Source organism: Podarcis gaigeae (assembly GCF_964106915.1).
Source record: "Podarcis gaigeae genome assembly, chromosome: 6".
NCBI lineage: Eukaryota > Metazoa > Chordata > Lepidosauria > Squamata > Lacertidae > Podarcis > Podarcis gaigeae.
The window spans coordinates 41,113,145-41,134,655 of NC_139682.1; positions in this window are offsets into that span (position 1 = coordinate 41,113,145).

The following is a 21,511-nucleotide window of genomic DNA, read 5'->3' on the forward strand; positions in this document are numbered from 1 at the left end:
ACCGGGACAGCTTCTGTAAATCTGGGACTGTCCCTGGAAAATAAGGACATTATGTCTGTAAAGTTCATTGGATCGACCTCTTAAGTTGCAAGCTGAAATGTAAGAAGCACTCAGACCTACTGCAATTTTTTAAAAAGCTAAAATGGCTGTTCCGCTATTTTTTGAGACTATAAACTCTAACAGTTAGTTTCATCTCAAGTCTTAATTGGTACTCACTGGACCCTACTAGCTATGATAGTTATGTTCTTCCTCCACTGGTACAGGCATTATGCCTCCAAATAAAAGTTGTTGGGAATCACAACTGAGGAGACGGCTCTTGCTCTCATGCCCAGCTTGTCAGAGGCATCCCACAGGCATCTTCCCACAGACATCTTGAAAACAGGATGCTGAACTAATGGGCCGGTGTCCTGATCCAGCAGGCTTGCCATATATTCTTGTGTTCTTAGGCCCTTGGGAGGCATTTAGTAAGTTCACCCTGGGAACTGGGGTCTCCAGAATCTAAAAACAGATCCTGGCATGGGGCGTGGAAGCTTGCCAACCATCTGCACAGAAAGGCCAGGTCCACAGCAATGCCGCAGACCCACATGGGAAGGGGGTTTGGGTTTTTCTCAGCTGCTCAAAGCCCCAGCCACACACGAGCCTTTTTTAGCAGCCGCTGTGTGAGTAAGATAATATTTCAATTGGACCTCAGAGTCAGAAAGAACATGACCGGTCTGAGAGAAAGCGCCCACACCTTTTGCAGGTTGGGTCAGGGAAAGGTTTGTAAGGTGTGCTCCCCGACTTGGCCATCACATTGCTCAGCACTGGCAGGCTAAATTTCCTTGGGCAGCTTCTCCCCAGGGCTGGTCCTACCATTAAGTAGACTGAGGCAGTGGACTGGCTTCAGGCGGCAGATGCTGGGAGGACCAGAGTGGTAGTGAAGTGTTGGAGGACAGTGTTGTGTGTGTTGTGCAACCTGACCTGAACTTCCTAAGCTGGCCCAGCAGCCTCAGGTGCAGTTGGTTAGTTATTTGTTGCGTTTATATCCCATGTTTTTCTCCAAGGAGCTCAAGGTAGAACACATGGTTCTCTTCCCTCCTCATTTAATCCCCACAACAGCCCCGTCCTGTGAGATGGATTAGGCTGAGAGGCAGTGACTAACCCAAAGACTCCCAGTGAGCTTCATGGCCAAGTGGGGATTTGACCCCTGGTCTCCCGGGTCTTAGTCCGATACTCTAACCACAACACCAGCTCTTTCAGCTGAGGCTGCCAGTGCTGAAGTCATATTCAGTCATTGGTCTGGTCACCTTTCTCTATGTTCTGTATGTGCAACTACAGAGCATACTGTCTTGCCCCTCTCCAGACAGCCAAGTGTCTTAGGCTGGTCCTGCTTCTCCCTGCTGCAAAGCAGTTAAAAGGAACGCTGCTCCCTTTGAAAGCTAAGGACAGGCAAAACTCACAGTGCTACCAGGCAGGGCACGAGGGGGTTAATGCTGTCCCGATGGCAGCAGAAGGGTTCCTAACAGCTGGCACATGCAGGAATTTGCCTTTTCAAAAGGTAGAATGGCAGCAGCTCCCTACCCACCAAGCGAGGGAAGACATGACAGATGCGCTCTGACTTGCCTTTTGTGCTGGGGGATTGGCTTAGGGATTTGCAGATGGTCCCCGCTTAATGCCCCTGAAAACCCTCCTGTAATCACCAGCATCTGCCTTGGACAGATATAAGGCACATTATTCTCTTCTAGCCACCTACAATAGAGGCAGGGTGGAAGAGGCTTTGAGATGCAACACACACACACACACACACAAACATATACACCGAATCCTGGTTCCTGCCATCCCTTTTGTGAGCTGGAGCTAGAAGCTGCCAGATTCAAAGCAGCCGGGTACTGAAAGCTCCTAGTGTGACCTCCTTCCTGTTTCTCCCCAGCCATCTTGTCCAGCCCCTGCATCATTTGCTGGATAGCATAACATAAACACAATACAACCCCCATGCTAGCCTTGAAGAGGGAGTGTACACAGATCTCTGCCTGTTGACCATAACAGATCTGGGGAGGCCACATTCACACTCAAACTTAATCTGGCTTCTTTTTGGTTGCTGTGTTTACATGTTGCTTATAATTAATCTGCATCGAGTTGACTGCTCCTTCCCACCTTAGAAGTACATCTTCTGCCCACACATGTTGAGTAATTTTAGGATAATTGGGCTGTCTGTGAGGAGAATATGTGGGGTGGGGTGTTTCTTTTATCATCTCTTTAGGTTCATTTTATTTTAAAGAGGGCTTTAGGTACAACCAAGACTCTATGCAGCAATGGAATACATAGATATCTATCTCCATGCTTGGAGCATTTGACCACTTCGGAACAATGTGCCTTCTGCTCCCTTTGTGGGAACCCCCTCCTGCCTCCCTTTCCTCCTCCTCTTCCTCAGCACAGCCCAGACCTGCCTCGGAAAGGTCTTTCATTCCATTCTTACCAGAGCCACTAAAAGCAAACAAAGCATCTGCTCCTGACCTTGGGAAGGAATGTGGGCTTTCGTCTCAGGGAGGAGTGAATTGCAGCGGCCACCCAAGGCATTCTGGAATGCTGCTGGCTTCTCCCTTTGTGTGGTTTTTGTTCCCCCTTTGCCAATTCTGCAGGTGTGAACATGAGGTGTGGGCAAAGAGAGGAAAAGGCAGAAACAGAGGAATAAAAAAGCCCAGACTTCATAGACTGGGAATGCAAAGCATGGGGGCTATTTGGATTGTTATGGTTATCATTCATCCCCTTTCTGTGGGTGAAGTTGCATTGGGGGTATTTCACAGAGGTAACCTGAGCAAACTCAGTATGGGGGAAGCCAGGAACAGGAAGAGGGCAGGGACTTTCCCAACTGGAGATCAGTTTTCTATCCAGACTGGAGAGGTGAAATTTTGGAGCTGCTGACATATTCCTGTTCATTTGAACATGTCATTGGTGAAATCATGCACTATCTGACCATAAACTGTGTAATCACATGGCACCTGTCTTGTGTAACCAGATGACTTTGGTCACCGCTAGGGTTGCCATATTCTGAAGAGCAAAAAAGAGGACACATTTGCCAACTTCTACTTTTAACTATGGATCACTATGATGACTCTCATTTTTACATACCCATGAAAAAGAGGACATGTCCTGGCAAAAGAGGACATTTGGCAACCCTCACCCGACACCTTATTAAGGTTCCTCTAGACAACCTATTTATTGAGCAATCATCCTATTCGTTTGCACAAAGCTCACACGGCGCTTAGACAGGATCTACATCCCCACCATACATCTGAAGCACCAATATACCACTTCAACAGTCCTGGCTTCCCCCAAATAATCATGGGAAGGAAACTGTAGTTTGTTAAGGGTGCTGAGAGGAGACTCAGAGCTATGATTTCCAGAGTGGATTATCAATCAAACCCTCTTTCCAACTCTGACAGCTAACCCATAATGTTACAATGCTTCCAGTACTGGACCTCATTGGCACGAAAATCATGTGACATTATTTACAGCAGTCACTGCCAGGTATGGGGCAACTTCAGTGGATGAGTGCCAAGTTGCATCGCACATGTTTACAGTGGGCACTCAGTGGCAAGAAGGCGAAACATAAACTGCCTTGGCACACTTTTAAATAGAACTCATTTCTTGAGAGTGCGCCTGTGAAGACATGGGCTATAATGCTGGTGAAGAATCTGGACCACTACCAGAACTGGAGAGCAGAGGGAGAACACCAATCATCTAAATCAAAAGCAGCATCAAAACAAATAAACAAGAAAACAGATCTTTCTTTTTAAGGAAAGAGAACGCTGAACATTGGGCAAAACATGTGTCACCTTGAAAGATTGGTTTCCATAACAAAAATTTAACATCATGAAAAATGGGCATGGTGCTAATTATTATATGATCTCCTTTCAAAGAAGCAGATCAGTGTAGCAGCTGCAATGTCCTCACTTCACAAATGTTAGTCTTCTAATGCAACCCACAAAGCTAGGAATCGGGTGGCGCTGTGGATCCAGCCTCCCAGCCACAACGTCCATGGTGCACCAGCAGGAAGTTAGCTCCATGGATGCATCTGCGTTGCCTGAGCTCACCGCTTCCCTGCCCCCCCCACTACAACATCCTAGTAAGCAACCATTACATTGCTGCAAAAAGGCTGGCTCCATGGCACTACCACCACACTGGCCACTTCTGGGTAAAACCTCCGCTCTCTGTTATTATATGGAACAGCAGCAGATGGCAAGGTGGGCCTGCCTGAGCTCACCTGACCTGCCTTCAGCTGAGTTGCTTCTGCATACTGAGACAGAGAGGGTGAAGGATGAGGTTGTCGTAGTGTGAAAGTACTGGGGGAGCCAATTCAGTGCTCCTGCTGGTACAGTTGCACCATGCTGACCTCGCCAGTGCCTCCTCTCCCCAGCTCATCATGCAGCAGCAACTCAGCTGGAAGGAGGTCAGGTGAGAGGCAGATCCACACCATGTCATCTGCTACTGACAAAGGGGCACTTTGTAGAACATGGGTAAGAAGCCTGCGACTCTCCAAATAGTATTCAGCTCTGACTCCCATCAGCCCTGGCTAGCATGGCCTATGGTGAGGAACAATAGGTGATATAGTCCACCAAATCTGGAGGCCCATGAGTTCCCCACTGTTGTAGATGGAGTAATGATGTTCTGCTTCCACCCACTTTATTACATGAGGTATTTTTGGAGCACCTGACATAGGGTAAGGTAGTTGTCACTAATATACAGAAAGCAGTGGAGGTGACCTGTTTTTCACAATCCCTCTTTGATTTCTGCCTTGGAAAGTCTGCCCCAAAGAATCAGGTGATGCATTCCTCAAAAAGCTTATGGCAAAGTGCTTCTCATTTCATTTTAGTGGAATTACTCCAGGTTACATAGTTTGTAGTTTACAACCTCATCACTTGTCCAGAGTAACACAGAAAATGGAGTGCCGACAGGGCATCCATCATAGGGTTACCAAAAGTCCCTGGCAGCATAACTCTTTGATCATCCTTTCTCCTCCTCAGGTATGTTGGCCTGGTAACTTAATTAGCTTTCCATCTTCCAGGAAACATCCCCACCTTTCTTTGTTCACTGCATAACTTCAGACTAATTCCGAAAATAAGTGTATCATAATGTATTTCTTGAGACCAACTAAAAGGTCACAAAGAAGTGAGCAAAACTTCAAGTTCCCCAAAACCATGCAAAAGTAAGTGGGGGGGGGAGTGGGGAGGCTATAGCTGCACAAGATAGGGGGAAAGTCCTAGTTTTCAGACTGCACTTGTCTTAAAATAGAATGAGGGAAGTGCTGAGCAAACTAAAATTGAGTGAGTCTATACTTGGTGCAAAAAGATCTCAGTCTGTGCTAAAGAGTTACAGGGACAAGCTCCAGGGCTGCTCTCACTTTGAACATAATCCATTCCGGAAGACCAATCAGGCTCTGAAACATTCGAAAACCGAAAACCCAATACAGAAGCCTTAATACAGAAAACTAAATATGGAGAAATTTGAGATGGAAGCTGCATGACATGTTCAACTTCCGAGGCGTGTTCAAAAACTGAAGCATTTACTTTCGGGTTACGGAGACGTTCGAAAACCGAGGTACCACTGTACCAGCAATCAGTCAGATCTGCCTCTCAGACTAATCAGAACACCTGGTGTCTTGTGAGGCAGAAAGCAAAAGTAAAGAAAAATGTGGTAGTCTTTATAATAGCAAAACCAGAGAATAGTATTGTTTTCCTTATTTGTTTGTTACATTCAGGAGCTAAAGGTGGCCTCTCCCTCTCTCCCATCTTGTCCTCACAACCCCCCTGTGACATAGATTAAGCTGAGAGAGACAGTGACTAGCTCAGTGTCATGCAATGAGCTACATGGCCATGCAGGGATTCAAACCCTTGTCTCCCAGGTCAAACCCAGAGTTTTCCAAACTTTTCATGTTGGTGACACACTTTTTAGACATGCTTCATTTCATGACACAGTAATTCAGTTTTACTAGCAAACCAGAGGTTAAACTAACCCTTTTCGAGCGTTCGTGTGACACACCTACACACTGCAGCCGACACACTAATACATCAGGACACAGTTTGGAAAGCTCTCCTCTAAGCACCACACCAAATTGACTCTCTCCATAGGCACTACACCACCAAGTCAATAGAAGCCAAATTGAGCAGCAAGGCTCATTATTTGTCTGTTATGGACCCCAAAGCAAAGAGACACTTTGGACAGATTCTGGAGAGGGTTTTTCCCCAGTGCAGAGACTCGTTAATTGCTTGAAGAGTCGCATGCCCATGCTGCATACCTGGCTTTGGGAGATTTGCACTTCCCCGGGCCAACTGATTGCTCTGTAAACTACATTCCCATTTTGGAAACTGTTCCAGTCAATTGCAGGCATCAAATGACAGTTTCAGCAAGACAAATGGGTTAAGGCAATAAACCTCTGAGCTTGTGCCAGCAGCCGCTGCAAGCTTACTAAATTCTTAATAGTCTTGTTTTGCATTCCAAGCACTGAAAGAATTTCAGGAGAAGGAAGTTCTCTTTGGAACACATCCAGGCACCATGCGCTTGGAAATTCATGGTCCAATCCTGTTATTTCCTAACTCTGGTGTTCTCCACCCACCCTTGCTGCTTGGTCATGCCCACCTTTACTTCACAACCTGACCATAAGCGAGTTCAGTTGCATGGTAAAATCCAGGCCTGTCAACTAGACCATTTTCCAGACAAGGGGTTATCAATGTTTTTAGGCCAGTGGGAACTTTGAGGAAGGACCACAAAATGGTATGGGAATGTATCATGCCAAAAGCGTGGGAAAAGTTACTTACATCCACCACTGCCACAGTCACTCCCAGAGAAAAGGTCTTTGCACCTCTGATCTGTTCACAACAGATGGGAGCTTAGGAAGTCCCTTAGTGCCCCCCCCATACACACACACACACACACACACACACACACACAAACACACAGATTAGATGATAGAGAGATAGATAGATGATAGATGATGATAGATAGATGATAGATAGATGATAGATAGATAGATAGATAGATAGATAGATGATAGATAGATAGATAGATAGATAGATAGATAGATAGATAGATGATAGATAGATAGATAGAGATAGATAGATGATAGATAGATAGATAGATAGATAGATAGATAGATAGATAGATAGATAGATAGAGATAGATAGATAGATAGATAGATAGATAGATAGATAGATAGATAGATATAGATAGATAGATAGATAGATAGATGATAGATAGATAGATAGATAGATAGATAGATAGATAGATAGATAGATGATAGATAGATAGATAGAGATAGATAGATAGATGATAGATAGATATAGATAGATAGATAGATAGATAGATGATAGATAGATAGATAGAGATAGATAGATAGATGATAGATAGATATAGATAGAGAGATAGATAGATAGATAGATGATAGATAGATGATAGATAGATAGATAGATAGATAGATAGATAGATAGATAGATGATAGATAGATAGATGATAGATGATAGATAGATAGATAGATAGATGATAGATAGATAGAGATAGATAGATAGATAGATAGATAGATAGATAGATAGATAGATAGATAGATAGATGATAGATAGATAGATGATAGATGATAGATAGATAGATAGATAGATAGATAGATAGATAGATAGATAGATAGATAGATGATAGATAGATAGAGATAGATAGATAGATAGATAGATAGATAGATAGATAGATAGATAGATAGATAGATGATAGATGATAGATATTTGTGGAGGCTGCCCCCCCCCCAATTTGATGGGCATTGCCATTCAAATGGTGGGTGTGCACTGTGTCTTATGATCAATTATGCAGGGCGGGACTCACCTGGCACCCCCAATATTTTATTCAAGTTGACACCCCTGGATGGGAGAGTGGGCATCCAACCCCGGCATCCATGAAATTGGTCATGTTTAAAGGGGGACGTTCAAGGTAGGAGAGGCCAAGCCAGGGCAGGCAGGTAGAGCAAACAGTCTCGTGTGCATTGTGGATTCTGGAGGGGACTTTTGCTGAGATCTTTCACAGGCACCATAGGTGATGCTGGTAGGCACATTGGCAATCCCAGGTCCAGGCAATTGGGTCGGCAGCTAACAGCAAAGCAGCTGGCCATCCTTGTTGTAAAGTGCCTTGTCTATTGATGGTAATGTATATAAATAAATGAATTATCTGTCTTGCTTTGGCCACCTCAGGTGAGTCACTAGGCTGCTGTGGTCCTTGTAATGCCCTCTTTTGGCAGTGACTCCTTTTCCATCAGAAAATGTTTCCTCCAGACCCTTTGACCTGAAGGGTAGCTGGATATTTCTCAGTCAAAATCCACCCCCCTCCAGACATGGAATGCAAAGTATGTTATCCTTAGTACCGGGTCTTTCTTTATACAGACTAAGTACCCTCTAGACAAAGCTGGGGAAGCAGGCAGGACCTGAAGGAGGCAGGAGTATTACTGGCATCTGGGACACAATGGTTGACTGACTTCCGTTTGCAAGCTGCTGCAGGAGAAAGAAAAACTCCACTCTCTGGTAGGCTCCTTTGGTTGTTCCTTGTCCCATGAATCTCAGGAGGTTACAGCAAAATCAACACAGCAATGTGGCACCTTAATGATGAACAAGTTTATTGTGGAATAATCATGGACTCTAGTCCAAAAAAAGCTTCATACCATAATGAATTTGTTATGTTTTTAGGATGTCACAATACTCTTTGGCTATGTATACGTTAGTGCAGGGGTCAGCAAACTTTTTCAGCAGGGGGCCGGTCCACTGTCCCTCAGACCTTGTGGGGGGCTGGACTATATTTTGAAGAAAAAATATGAATGAATTCCTATGCCCCACAAATAACCCAGAGATGCATTTTAAATAAAAGCCCACATTCTACTCATGTAAAAACACCAGGCAGGCCCCACAAATAACCCAGAGATGCATCTTAAATAAAATGACACATTCTACTCATATAAAAACACGCTGATTCCTGGACCATCCATGGGCCAGATTGAGAAGGTGATTGGGCCAGATCTGGCCCCCGGGCCTTAGTTTGCCTATCCATGTGTTAGCTGCATAGAGCGCAGTTAGTTTTCCCCCTTCCAACATGCCTCCTCTGTCCGCTGCACTTTAAGGCACATTTGGACATTGCTATGCATGCCAGAGAGGGGACAGGGATGTTTTAACCAGATGCACATTACATGATTTGTTTCTCCATGCCTGCAATGCTCCCCCTCATTTCCAAGGAAGCTGTCATATGCGCATGGATGCCTGAAATGTACACACCTCAGCTTAACTGTGCCTTGTACAGTATTTTCAAACTGGATGGGAGCTGTTTGGGGGAAATCAAACAGCAGCATGTCTCAAAAAACTGCAGGATAGCTACTGTATGAATTGTGACTAATGTCATGTATACTCAGCTTCATACTCCAGTGTACAGTGAAATTTTAAGCAGCATCTTGCCCTTACTCTTTTTAATAATAATTATAATAATAATTTATTTGTATCCTGCACATCTGACTGTGTTGCCCCAGCTGCTCTGGGCTGCTTCCAACATACATTAAACATTAAAAAGCTTAATGTGCTGTCTTCAGATGTCTTCTAAAATTTGTATACTTACCTATCACCTTGGCAGGGGGTGATATAACTCCATGCCCTCCAAGGTTTCTCTGATGAAAATAGGGACATCCTAAGGAAGAGTGGGACGTTCCAGGATCAAATCAGAAACTGGGACGGCTTCTGTAAATCCAGGACTGCCCCTGGAAAATAGGGACACTTGGAGGGGTTGAGTTTCCCACCAGTCAAGAATTTACTTTCTGCCTAGGAGGGCTAGAAATTTCAGAATGAAAGCTGAGAGTCTGTGTTCCTTGAAGGCATGGCCCATGGTGCAATTGCACCCTTATAATCCAATTGTACCACTATAATCCAATAATGTCCTCCACCTTCTGCTTTTGGGCTGGTTTTTACTCCACAGAAGTACTGTATGTTGGTGATGACAGACAAATAGTTCCCCAACACTGTGTCAACACCTACCTAGTAATTGGCTTGCCCTTGCTGAGAACTAAATAGCAGTTGCTTATCTTACAGTTTGACCTAATTCCAGTCTGGAAAACTGAGAGCCTCACCTTATCAAGATGAATTGTAGGTGCCCTCACCTACATTAAAAGCACTTATCTTGCATTTAACAGCTTTGCTGCCCTGAAGCGAATTTACATAAACAAAACATCTTCCCAGAACACAGCCTAAGTATGGGAGGACACAACTGCCAGCATTCAGCTAAGCCTTGAAGGAGTATATCAACTCTGTTGCCCCTCCACCCCATGGTAACATACCACAGGGCCACACCCCAGTGTACAGATCCTTGCTATGGATTTAAACAGCCTTTACCACCCCCTGAAGTGCTTTGGGACAAATTCCAAAAGAGCAATCTACTGTAGCAAAATGAATAAAGTATCCTGAGACATCTTCAAGAGTAATAAATTGCTTATGGTACTAACTTTCTGGATGAAACAATGCTTCCTTTGAAGCTGTGTGAGATCTCTGTATGTAGGAATCACCATTAAATTATGTCCTAATAACTGACTTGCCTGGCAAGGCCCTGGGCCCTGCAGTTCCCACAGAAATAAACACACAGACATGAATATGTTGGGTTAATGGGATAAATAAGGCCACAACTTTATTGGTTACAGATGTGAACAGTTTGGCTTAGGCAATTGGGTGAAGCAAGACTATAACCTGACTCCTGCCCATCTACAGGAAGTCTCAAAGGGTCAAAAGAAGGGGAGCCCCATGATGTACATCAAGTAAGCACCCCCAGGGTCACCAATGGGGTCATGGCATGGCCCTAGCCCACACCCAGGCTTCGGACAGGAACAACACCCCCGGATCCCTTTAACGGGATACCCTTAATGTGGAGGGGCAGGCCGTTGGCAACAACTGCCCCTCCCATGACAAGGCTTACCCAATGCCTAACCAGACAAGGTTGTGACGACTGCTACTAGGTAGGCGAAAACCAAATAGCTGGTGCCAATTTGCCAAGTGGAAAAATTCCTACCCAGCCCCAACAACCAGGCGACCGACATTAGTCACAGCAAGGCCATAGTCAAGCAACACAAGAAAAGAGGGTATGTGGGCTGGGAGATCTGATGGAGGAGACGAGTGGCGGCTGCCCACCCAGCCGCGCCGCAGTTTAAACGGCCCATGACCATGCCCCCTGGCCAACCCGATTGGTCAGCCGGGGGGCGTGACATGGCTGGGTGCCTTAGTGATGTGGGCAGCATCCCTCCGCTCACTACTGGGTCACTGCAAGGTCCTAAAGCCCCTCCCGCAATGCAGCCCCCCAGAAAAGGGGAACTGTCTATGAAAGCAACACCCACGGTAAAAGCTTTGTTAGATGCAAAGTCTCAAATCCTGTGCAGGTGTGAGCCTCCTCTTCAAGGCCTATCGAATTATATTTCGTGAAATTTACGGATAAATGATACATTCTTGCCTTGCCAAACCTTGCCTTGTACCAGGGGCTCTTATAATCATTTAGGTTTCATAGGCATCAAGATGCTTAAAAGATGCCTCCGTCTCTACTGTGTTAGAAGAAAGGTTCAAAGAATATCAAGGTCTCCCACCCCACAATTCACATTGCATTTCAGAAAGTGAGCACTAGCTATTAATTTGTGGCATATACATTACCCCTTGCACATTGTGCACATTCTGCTGAACCAAAAACGTGCTTTTGTGAAAGCAAAACAGAACAGGTTAGCTTGGCCTCATGGAGGAGTGTGTCCAACATGCTTAGCTATGGTAAGCCAGAGCTGCCTGCATTTCAGGTGACACCCCCCGGCAAGGCTGGAACTGGTTTTGTAGCATGACTCCTGTTATATGGCACATTTCTGAGAGTGTGGGCTTAATGCTCTTGACATGAGTTACTAAGCAGAGCACAGCCAGCTTTGGCTAAGCTCATCTGTTGCTTGTGGGAGCTGATAGAGAACTAATTGAGGTCTCTATAGAAAGCTGGATTGGAGCACGCTGGGTCTCATGAAAAACCTTGGACATGACTTCTCCAGGCCCTTTACTCATGCAAACCAAAGGGGAGGATGCAACTAATGAGCCCCAACAACAGAAGTTTGCATAAGGACTTCTGCTCGCACCACAGAGCTTCCCATCTCCTCCCCCTAAATGCTCACAAAATTGGCTTGCGGGGTGTTCCAGATAACCCCTGGAACAGCCTGCAGGAGGAGAAGAGGGCATATAGTTCCAACCAGCAAGCACGGGCCCAGCAGAGAGGTTTTGTGTGCAGGTGTTGCATGCAACATGTTATTGACACATAGTGCATTACTAGTGGATTTATGCTGGATTATCCACACATCATTCTCTGATATTAATTCTACTGCCGTGCTTCCATGATGCTATGGCATTATTGCATTCTGATTCAGAATAAGGCAGACAAACTGACCACCTTTATGCAGCTTTATGCAGACGTTCCATATTTATTTGAGTATATATTATGTACTGGAAGAATATATGCTGGAAATATATATTATGTACTGGAAGAACAAGTTCTGAGACAATGCAGCCTTATACTTTGTTAGGAACTATTTGATGGGAAGTTAGTGTTGAATACTGTATCCTGCAGAATAAAATGAATACTAATAATATTAATTATATTTATTTAATCTGAGAACACAGTTTGAGTTTTCTTTGTGCAGAATATTGTACAGTTCCATAACAACTGTTAGGATAATTCATGGATAGTTAGAACTCATAGCCTCTTTAGGGCACAGCCAGTCCTTCTGAGTACAGGCAACAAAGAATTCAAAACTGAGCTTTCTAGATACAGGCATAATGCAAATAACTTATTATTATGCTTATTTTCTAAAGGGCTGTCCCATGGAAGATGGAGCAAGCTTGTTTTCTCCTGCTTTGGAGGGTAGGACATAAACCAATGAATTCAAGTTAGAAGAAGGAAGATTCTTACTAAACATCAGGAAGAACATTCTGCGAGGAAGAATTGTTCAACCATGGAGTGGACTTCCTCAGAAAGGAAGTCCATCCTTGGAGGTTTTTAAGTAGAGGTTGAATGGCCATCTATCATGGATGCTTTAGTTGTGATTCCTGCATTGCAGCGGATTGGACTAGAGTTGGGGTCCGTTCCAGTTCTACAATTCTTTGACTCTGTGATTCTATTATTCAGGAGAATAACCCCCAGCCCTATGAACATCACCCACCTTCATATAAGACAATGGGCACACTTGTTTACAAACTGTTAAAATCCAAAAATATCAAAACCTTCCACAAAGTATGTTTGATGCTCTGTTGTCTATGGTGCCTTTTGGATATAACTGTGCTTCAATTACTAATGGTTTTTTTTTGGGGGGGAGGCAGGGGTATGTGTGAATATTGTCAGCTCAAAATGCCTCTCTTTCCCAGTGATTTTTCATTATAACTTGTGAAAACATTAACTTATTCATTCACTTCACCCATGCCCCCAATTGCCTTTAATGATGTCATCATGAAATCAAATTTGATTGTCTGCGTGGTGTTGTGACACTGTCCTGTTTATTGCGTGACCCATGATGGGGGTCAGGTCAGCCATCTGATTATTCCAGAAGAGAAGAAAGCAGTGACAACCCAATGTATCAACAGCAAGGAGGAAATGATGTCAAATAAAGCGATAAAAGTGAACCAGGATGGGAAGATTCCAAGGCTGAGGATGAATTATTACAGTGTAAATCTACCTGATCTACTTGAAAAGCAAATCTGCAGAATATCTGGTGCAGTTTTAGAGTAAGAGATGAACTGCACTGTGACAACCACCTCCTACTTTATTTTACCTTAGGAGACTCGTGGAAGAGGAAGAGGAAGAATTAAACCCAGAGAAGAAGCAGGGATATCACAAACTGTACAGCTCTCCTTCATCCTGACTGTTCTCCACATTTCCCCGGCCTTCTGGCTCCTCTCCTGCTATCTTCCCAGAGCTCTCTCCATTGTGTTGAGAGACCCTGGAATGTGCCTTTCCCATTGAGCTCCTCTTGAATGCTCCTGCTTCCACCAAACTGTTTTGGGGGGGGCCCAGGGAGGAAAAGGTCCCTGGGAAACTGCTGTGTAAACCCCTCTGCTAGCACCCCTGCAAAGCTCTCCGCAGCGGGTGAGGAGCATAGGCCGCCCTCCTGTCCGACCCTCCCTCGGGGATTTGCATTCTTAGCCAGCTGCAATTGTCAGCCACTGCTGTCGCAAAGAAGGGGCTGGGCTCTGTTGTGGCTTTTCCAGCCACCTTGGAGCCTCGAGGCCAAATGCCCAAGCGTGAAAGAAGGTGTCTTTGTGTGTGTGTGTGTGTGTGTGTGTGTGTGTGTGTGTGTAGCCCCAGCATTGCTGAATGGGCTGGGCTGACTGGGACCTTGTAGGGCATCCTTGCCCCCACCTTCCCATTCAGTGGCATGGTGAGGGAGCCTTGCCTGCCACTTCCCAGCAGCCCCTGCTTCCTTGCTGAGAGAGCCTGGCCCCTGTCACTCTGACTTATCCCTCTTTCAATAGAGCAATGGGCACCCAGCTGCAGCTATTACATAAGGCGCAATTAGCGAAGGCAGGCCTGAATAGCATTAAGGAATTCCACCCTGGGTGACGTAAAAGCCTCCCTTCTCCTCGTGCCGCAAAGACAAAGGGGGAGGGGGGCGCTGTGTTATGAGCCAGGGTGTCCCGCTGAGCCTATTCCAGCCACTGGGAATGCAAGTCATTAAGAAGGCCCAAGACCCAGGAGGAGAAGGGATTGCTCTTGGGGAGGGGAGGGGGCAGTGGAATCAGAACAATAAGCAAGGACACCAGCTTTTCAAGGGCGCAGGAGGCTCCCTCCTGCTCTTCATTGTACGCCCAGTCAGATCCCGTCTCCTGTGTGTGCCATCTGCTCAATGCCCATCTGTGAGACATCACAGGGGAGGGTTAACAGACAGGTGCCCACGTCACCAAAGGCTCTTTTTTTAAACAAACTCTATTGAAAAGTTTTAAAACAATTGCAAGCATCAAGTGTTGTCATCCAGTGTTGTATGGAGTCATCCACAGGGCATCAAAGCAGACTTGGAAAGTCTTTCACATTATAAATTAACCTCACATCCACAGGGTGTACTTCAGTCGAAGATTCAAGATAATTTCTCCATAGTGGCTGCTGTGATTGAGAAAGAAGGGAGATTACTATGCTATTGTTAATAAATGATATGAATTGAGGCCATACAGAGTCAAACCCATCTTTCTTTGTTATTCCTCTTATCACATTTTGAGACTTCTACAGTGACCCGTTTCTCAAACTAAGGCCTTCTCACAACACATCTCCTCAAAAATTCTCTCTTTCTCTTGTTAGGTGTCAACCAAAGAAATTGGAAATGCTTCAGCGTGTTTGAAGTGGAATGATGCTGCTTTAAATCTATAGTGCAGATGGAGCCTAAGACTTTAGCTCACTCGCTTGTACAAATATACCGAAATTCATGCAGGTAATATCCTCTCCAATTGCTCACCAGGAAGTAAAGAAACTTTAATTTAGCTACTAGTACAAGCAGAGACATCACCTTGCCGACAAAGGTCCGTATAGTTAAAGCTGTGGTTTTCCCAGTAGTGATGTATGGAAGTGAGAGCTGGACCATAAAGAAGGCTGACTGCCGAAGAATTGATGCTTTGAATTATGGTAATGGAGGAGACTCTTGAGAGTCCCATGGACTGCAAGAAGATCCAACCTCTCCATTCTGAAGGAAATCAGCCCCGAGTGCTCACTGGAAGGACAGATTGTGAAGCTGAGGCTCCAGTATTTTGGCCACCTCATGAGAAGAGAAGACTCCCTGGAAAAGACCCTGATGTTGGGAAAGATGGAGGGCACAAGGAGAAGGGGACGACAGAAGATGAGATGGTTGGACAGTGTTCTCGAAGCTACAAACATGAGCCTGACCAAACTGCGAGAGGCAGTGGAAGACAGAAGTGCCTGGCGTGCTCTGGTCCATGGGATCACGAAGAGTCGGACACGACTAAATGACTAAACAACAACAACTAATGTTGTGAGGCTGCTCTGCAAAATTGTCACCCCCCCAAAAAAAAAATTATAGTCCTTCACCCCTGCCTACAGGCCTGTCGGAGGCTTATTGGCAGAGACCATCACATCATATTACATAGCAGACATCACTGATAACTGTAGCACCCTTTCTTTAAACATAATGGATGCCACTTATTTTAGGCACATCTTAAAAATACTCTTTATTGTGAATGTTGGGAAATCTACAACAACCTTATTTAGGCCTTGCTTGACGCAAGCAATCACTGATGTTCTGTATTATGCTTCAGTTGCTACCTGTTGCTCCTGAAGTAAGGTGAGCTACCAATTCACACCACACCTATATTTATAATTATGCCCAGAAGCAGTAACCTGGCAAATCTGGTTACCCAATGACCCATGTGGAAGTTACTGCTTTTACTATGCAGTAAGCAAACACACAGTTACGCAGAACCTGCCCTCATTTGCCAACCTGCATTGTTACATAAACCAAGACAAAGTCTTCTCCCCTCTCCTCTTAAGGAATGCTGGGGGAAGTCCTGCACATATACCAGGAACAAAGCTTTCGTCACTGGTCACTCAGAGAGAAAGGTGAGCCTGGAGGAAGGCAAAGTCTGTTTCTTCCTGGTTGTCACTGAACAATGGGCCCAGAACTGAATTGCCCACACTTTGGGTAAGTGTTTCATCAGATTCTCTTTCTGAGTAAGTGTGCATTGGATGGGTCTGCAAGCATGGATGGGATTTGTCAGCAAGAGTTGCATTGCACAAAAAGTAAGCATTTCCTTTCCTCTGGGCCTTGCAGGAGTCCAACTACCCTTCCTCCATATCTGCAGGTGAGATTGCTAGATCCTTGCCCAGAGATGACGTCTACCTCTAAACCAGGAATGAGGAACTCGTCGTCCACCAGTTGCAACTGATCTACAACTCCATAAACCTCTGGACCATGCTAGCTAGTACTGATGGGAGTTGAACATTATTAGATGGACCACAGGTTCCTCACCTCTCTTTAAGCAATCCAGGGCAGTAGGACAGAAGAAAACTGTTGCCCTTTGTTTCAGTTCTGCCTCGCAAAGTTTCAAGGCCTAGGCACTGCTCATCTGTACAGGATTCAATTTTTAATTATTGTGCACTTGAAAAAAAATCACTCTTCAGTACAAGTGCTAACAAATCCAAAAGTGTACAGATGTGAAACTTCAGGAAGGAGTTTCTGAGCCAGAACGTTGGTTGACAGTCTGACAGTTGACTAGGTAGGCCTCACTGGAAGTATTTCACTTCCTCTGATAATAGGCGCTTGGGAATATGGACTACTAGATTAACTGAACCGATAAGTAAAAATGTCCACCAAGGCAAAGCCTACGTTGAACTGCTGCTGAGTTTCCACCAGAGGGAGCTTCACATCCATAATGTGGTATCATGAAGGTGGAGGGCTTGCTCAGCAAATCATTCTGCAATCCTTTGCAAATTTCCTTTAATAAAGCTGATCCACTTGCTGTTGTGAACATCTGTAATTTCTCTGTAACTAAATCATGATTTATTATACCTGAATGTCTCTAGTAGTGCAGGTGAGTGGATGTGAATAATTTTAATGGGCTACTAAGCTCACATTAATACAGTGGTACCTCTGGTTACGTACTTAATTCGTTCTGGAGGTCTGTTCTTAACCTGAAACTGTTCTTAACCTGAAGCACCACTTTAGCTAATGGGGCCTCCTGCTGCCGCCACACCGCCGCCGTGCGATTTTTGTTTTCATCCTGAAGCAAAGTTCTTAACCCGAGGTACTATTTCTGGGTTAGCGGAGTCTGTAACCTGAAGCGTATGTAACCTGAAGCGTATGTAACCCGAGGTACCACTGTATGCAGGTTTCAGGACTCGAGAAGCATCCTCCTCCATTTTCAAAGTGGGAAAATCAGAGACAAAAATTGAGTGTGTCCAAAAGATCAAAGTGAGACAGTCAAACTCATGGGGACAAGATTATTTTCATTGTTGACCGTAACACATTGGAAATCTCCCCTTTCCTGTATTGTATTGTGGTGTTTTTTCACTCTTTTGTTTTTGTTTTCTTTCTTCTTTTGTCTTTAAATTTTCTCTTTTCTTCTTTTTCTGTAATCTTTAAAAGCAATAAATATTATTTTTTTAAAAAACGAAATCTCCCCTTTCTTTTCCCCCCAAAGACTTTAAAAAATAGGATAAGAATTTCAGCCCAGAACCGTCAGAACAATGTGGCATCATTGATTGAATGCTGTCCAATAGGACTATCAACATACAATTTTCAGAACAGAGTTTGCTATTTACCTGAGCGTGCTGGAATCCAAGGCCCATCGCTCCCAGTACTACTCATTCTGTCAAGATCCTCCTACCCAAGAATTCCACAAATTATCTCATCTCAATTATTGCATCCCAAGCATAGATGAGTGGAGAGGGAGGGGACACTTTACCCAGACCTGGAGGTCCAAGGGACCCTGGCCTGGATTGACATGTGCCCCATCTTGTGATCAGTGATGTGGGCTGGCTTTTATCTGCCCCCTTCCCCATATTTTATTCAAGTTGGTACACCAGTGTGGTGTAGTGGTTAAGAGTGGTAGACTCATAATCTGGTGAACCAGGTTTGCGTCTCCGCTCCTCCACATGCAGCACATGCACATGGGTGACTTTGGGCTAGTCACACTTCTCTGAAGTCTCTCAGCCCCACTCACCTCACAGAGTGTTTGTTGTGGGGGAGGAAGGGAAAGGAGAATGTTAGCCGCTTTGAGACTCCTTCCGGTAGTGATAAAGCGGGATATCAAATCCAAACTCTTCTTCTTCTCCTTCTACCCTTGTTTCCAAGGCCTGTGAAATGGTGAAGACAGTTGAGGGACTGGAGAAGGAGGGAAAATTAGGGGGCTGGGGCTGCATGCCATGGGGTTAAAGCAACACACCTGTTTGCCTTATATGGGCAGGTTTTTGGTAGGTGCCCACGTGACAAAGAAGGCAGGGTTCTTGAAGCTTCCATAGTTCTGCAGAATGTTCCCCTGTTCTGCATGATGATTAAAGGTGCAGGAGCCCTTGGGGAAAGGACCACAACTCAGAGGGAGGGCTTTGCATGCTGAAGGTCTCAGGTTTGATCCCTGGCATCTCCAGGTAGGGCTAGAATTGTGCTCAGTCTGAAACCCTGCAGAGCTCTGACAGGCAATGCAGAGACAATAGGGAGCAAGGTGTGGCAACTTCCTTGGTGCTATGTTCTGTTTTTCACCAGCCCACCCGACACCCACCTAGGTTTCCCACCCAACTGGTTTGTTCCTGTTTCACAAGACTGTTGTGAGGCGATACACAATAATGGCTGCAAAGCAGTTTTCAAAATTAAGGTATAGCGTGTCCAAAGGCCAGTTCAGAAAATAAAAGACAACTAATAAAAATTAAACCGCAAGAACAGAAAAGAATGCAATTAAATGCTAGAACAAAAATGCACAGTGTCAGGTTTGCGAAGATTTGAGGACAGTCACCATGTTGAAAATTGGAAAAAGGGCGGCCTCTAGCGGACAACATTGAAATTAGTTTGCAACTTTGAAAAGGCTTATAAAAATGCCAGAAAGTAAGGCTCCTCCTTATACCAGATTAGCCATCCTGGTTGTTTTGCATTGCCCTGGCTCCTTATATCGCACTTTACAATGTAAACATTAGGTTTGAGTCTGAGAGAGGTCTAACTGAGTCCAGTTTCCAGATCAGTAGAAGAAAACTGCTTAAAAACTAAATGGAAGCAAATAAGGTTTGCTGTGTTTTTAACCATACAAAGGCCAAGCGAAGTTTCTCCTTTTGGTACAGCAGACTAATGCTAGCCCTGGGGGTGGGCTTTGGTCTGACCCAGCCAGGGTCTTGCTGTGTTCTTACAATAACCTCTGGCATGCCTACTTTTCTGGAACCTGTGTGCAACAACTACCCTGCTCCCTAGTGGTAGAAAACATCAATGAATCAAGGCCAAACTGTCTTTCTCCTTGTTTCAGTACTTTAGCAAAGGTGTGTAGGGGGTATTACTCACTAATCACCATCTTAAATTGGAACCATTTCAGTTTATACAGCACTTTGTAGCAGAAGCACCATTTGTCAGAACTTTCTGGAGTAAAGTAACCCTAGAGGTGTCCTTGAAAAGTCAGGCAACTTTTCTGCTATGTCATTTCAGAAAGTTGGACATACTAGCTGAAGTCCCAGCTGGGCGACAGCTCTACCGACAGCTATTTGTTTTTACAAATAGGAGATGTGTACAAACAGGCTGCATCTGATCCTTGAAAAAAGTGTGCCCATACCCTAGGGCAACTCTAGGCCTTTGTGTCCCTTTTCTGTATACAGTGGTACCTCGAGTTACAAATGCCTCAGGTTACAAACTCCGCTAACCTGGAAGAGTTACCTTGAGTTGAAAACTTTGCCCCAGGATGAGAATGGAAATCGTGTGCTGGTGGTGCAGCGGCAACAAGAGGCCCCATTAGCGAAAGCACACTTCTAGTGAAGAATAGTTTCAGGTTCAGAATGGACCTCCAGAATGAACTAAGTCCATAACTAGAGGTACCACTGTATGGCGTTTCATACCTGTGTAAGAAAATATGCACCTAAATCAAATAAATAATGCTTGTGCATTCACCTCCTTAAGTGTACCGAAAGACACTTAAGGATGTTTGTTTCCTGACACATGTATGAAACCATAAACCTGAACCAGTCATAAGATATTGAATGCTGAATGCACAGATAAGGCAGGGTTCCCATCACAACAAAGCCTGTAAGTGCTTACAAGAGTGGTTCAGACCTTCATGCAAAAGTTGCCAATGGAGGCGATGGGGCCAATACACATGGTGACTTTCAGGGCAGGCTGACATGCACATCCCCTCCCCACTTTTCCCCTCCACATTGTCAGTAAGAATGCCTGAAAAGGGCTCTGGATTCAAATAATTTAGATTAGAATGGGGCCCTGGAGGTCATCTATAGCCATGGCAGTCCAACTTTTCATACAAAGTAGACTGCCATAGTACAGTGGTACCTCTGGATGCGAACAGGATCCGTTGCGGAGCTCCGTTCACATCCTGAAAGGAACGTAAGATGCTACTGTGTGTCTGCGGGTCGCGTTTCGCCGCTTCTGCGCATGCGCGTGATGTCATTTTGAGCGTCTGCGCATGCGCAAGCGGCGAAATCTGGAAGTAACACATTACGTTACTTCTGGGTCGCCGTGGAGTGCAACCTGAAAACGCTCAACCTGAAGCGTATTCATCCCGAGGCATGACTGTACTTTGACATGGAACCCATGAGCCACACACTGCCTTGTTATGTGGAGGGGGGAGCAAGGCCAAAATTTGACACTCCCTCCCTACTTCCCAGCCCTCATGCTGCCTTTCCAAAGCCAGGTAAATGAGGCACTGGGCTTTGGGAAGGAGGCACGAGGTTCTGGCAGGATCCTAGAGCCCTCCCACCTCCTTCCCAAAGCTGGGAAAGTGCTAACTAGGCATTGGGAAGGAAGCTGGAAGACTCCACAATACTGTCAATCTTC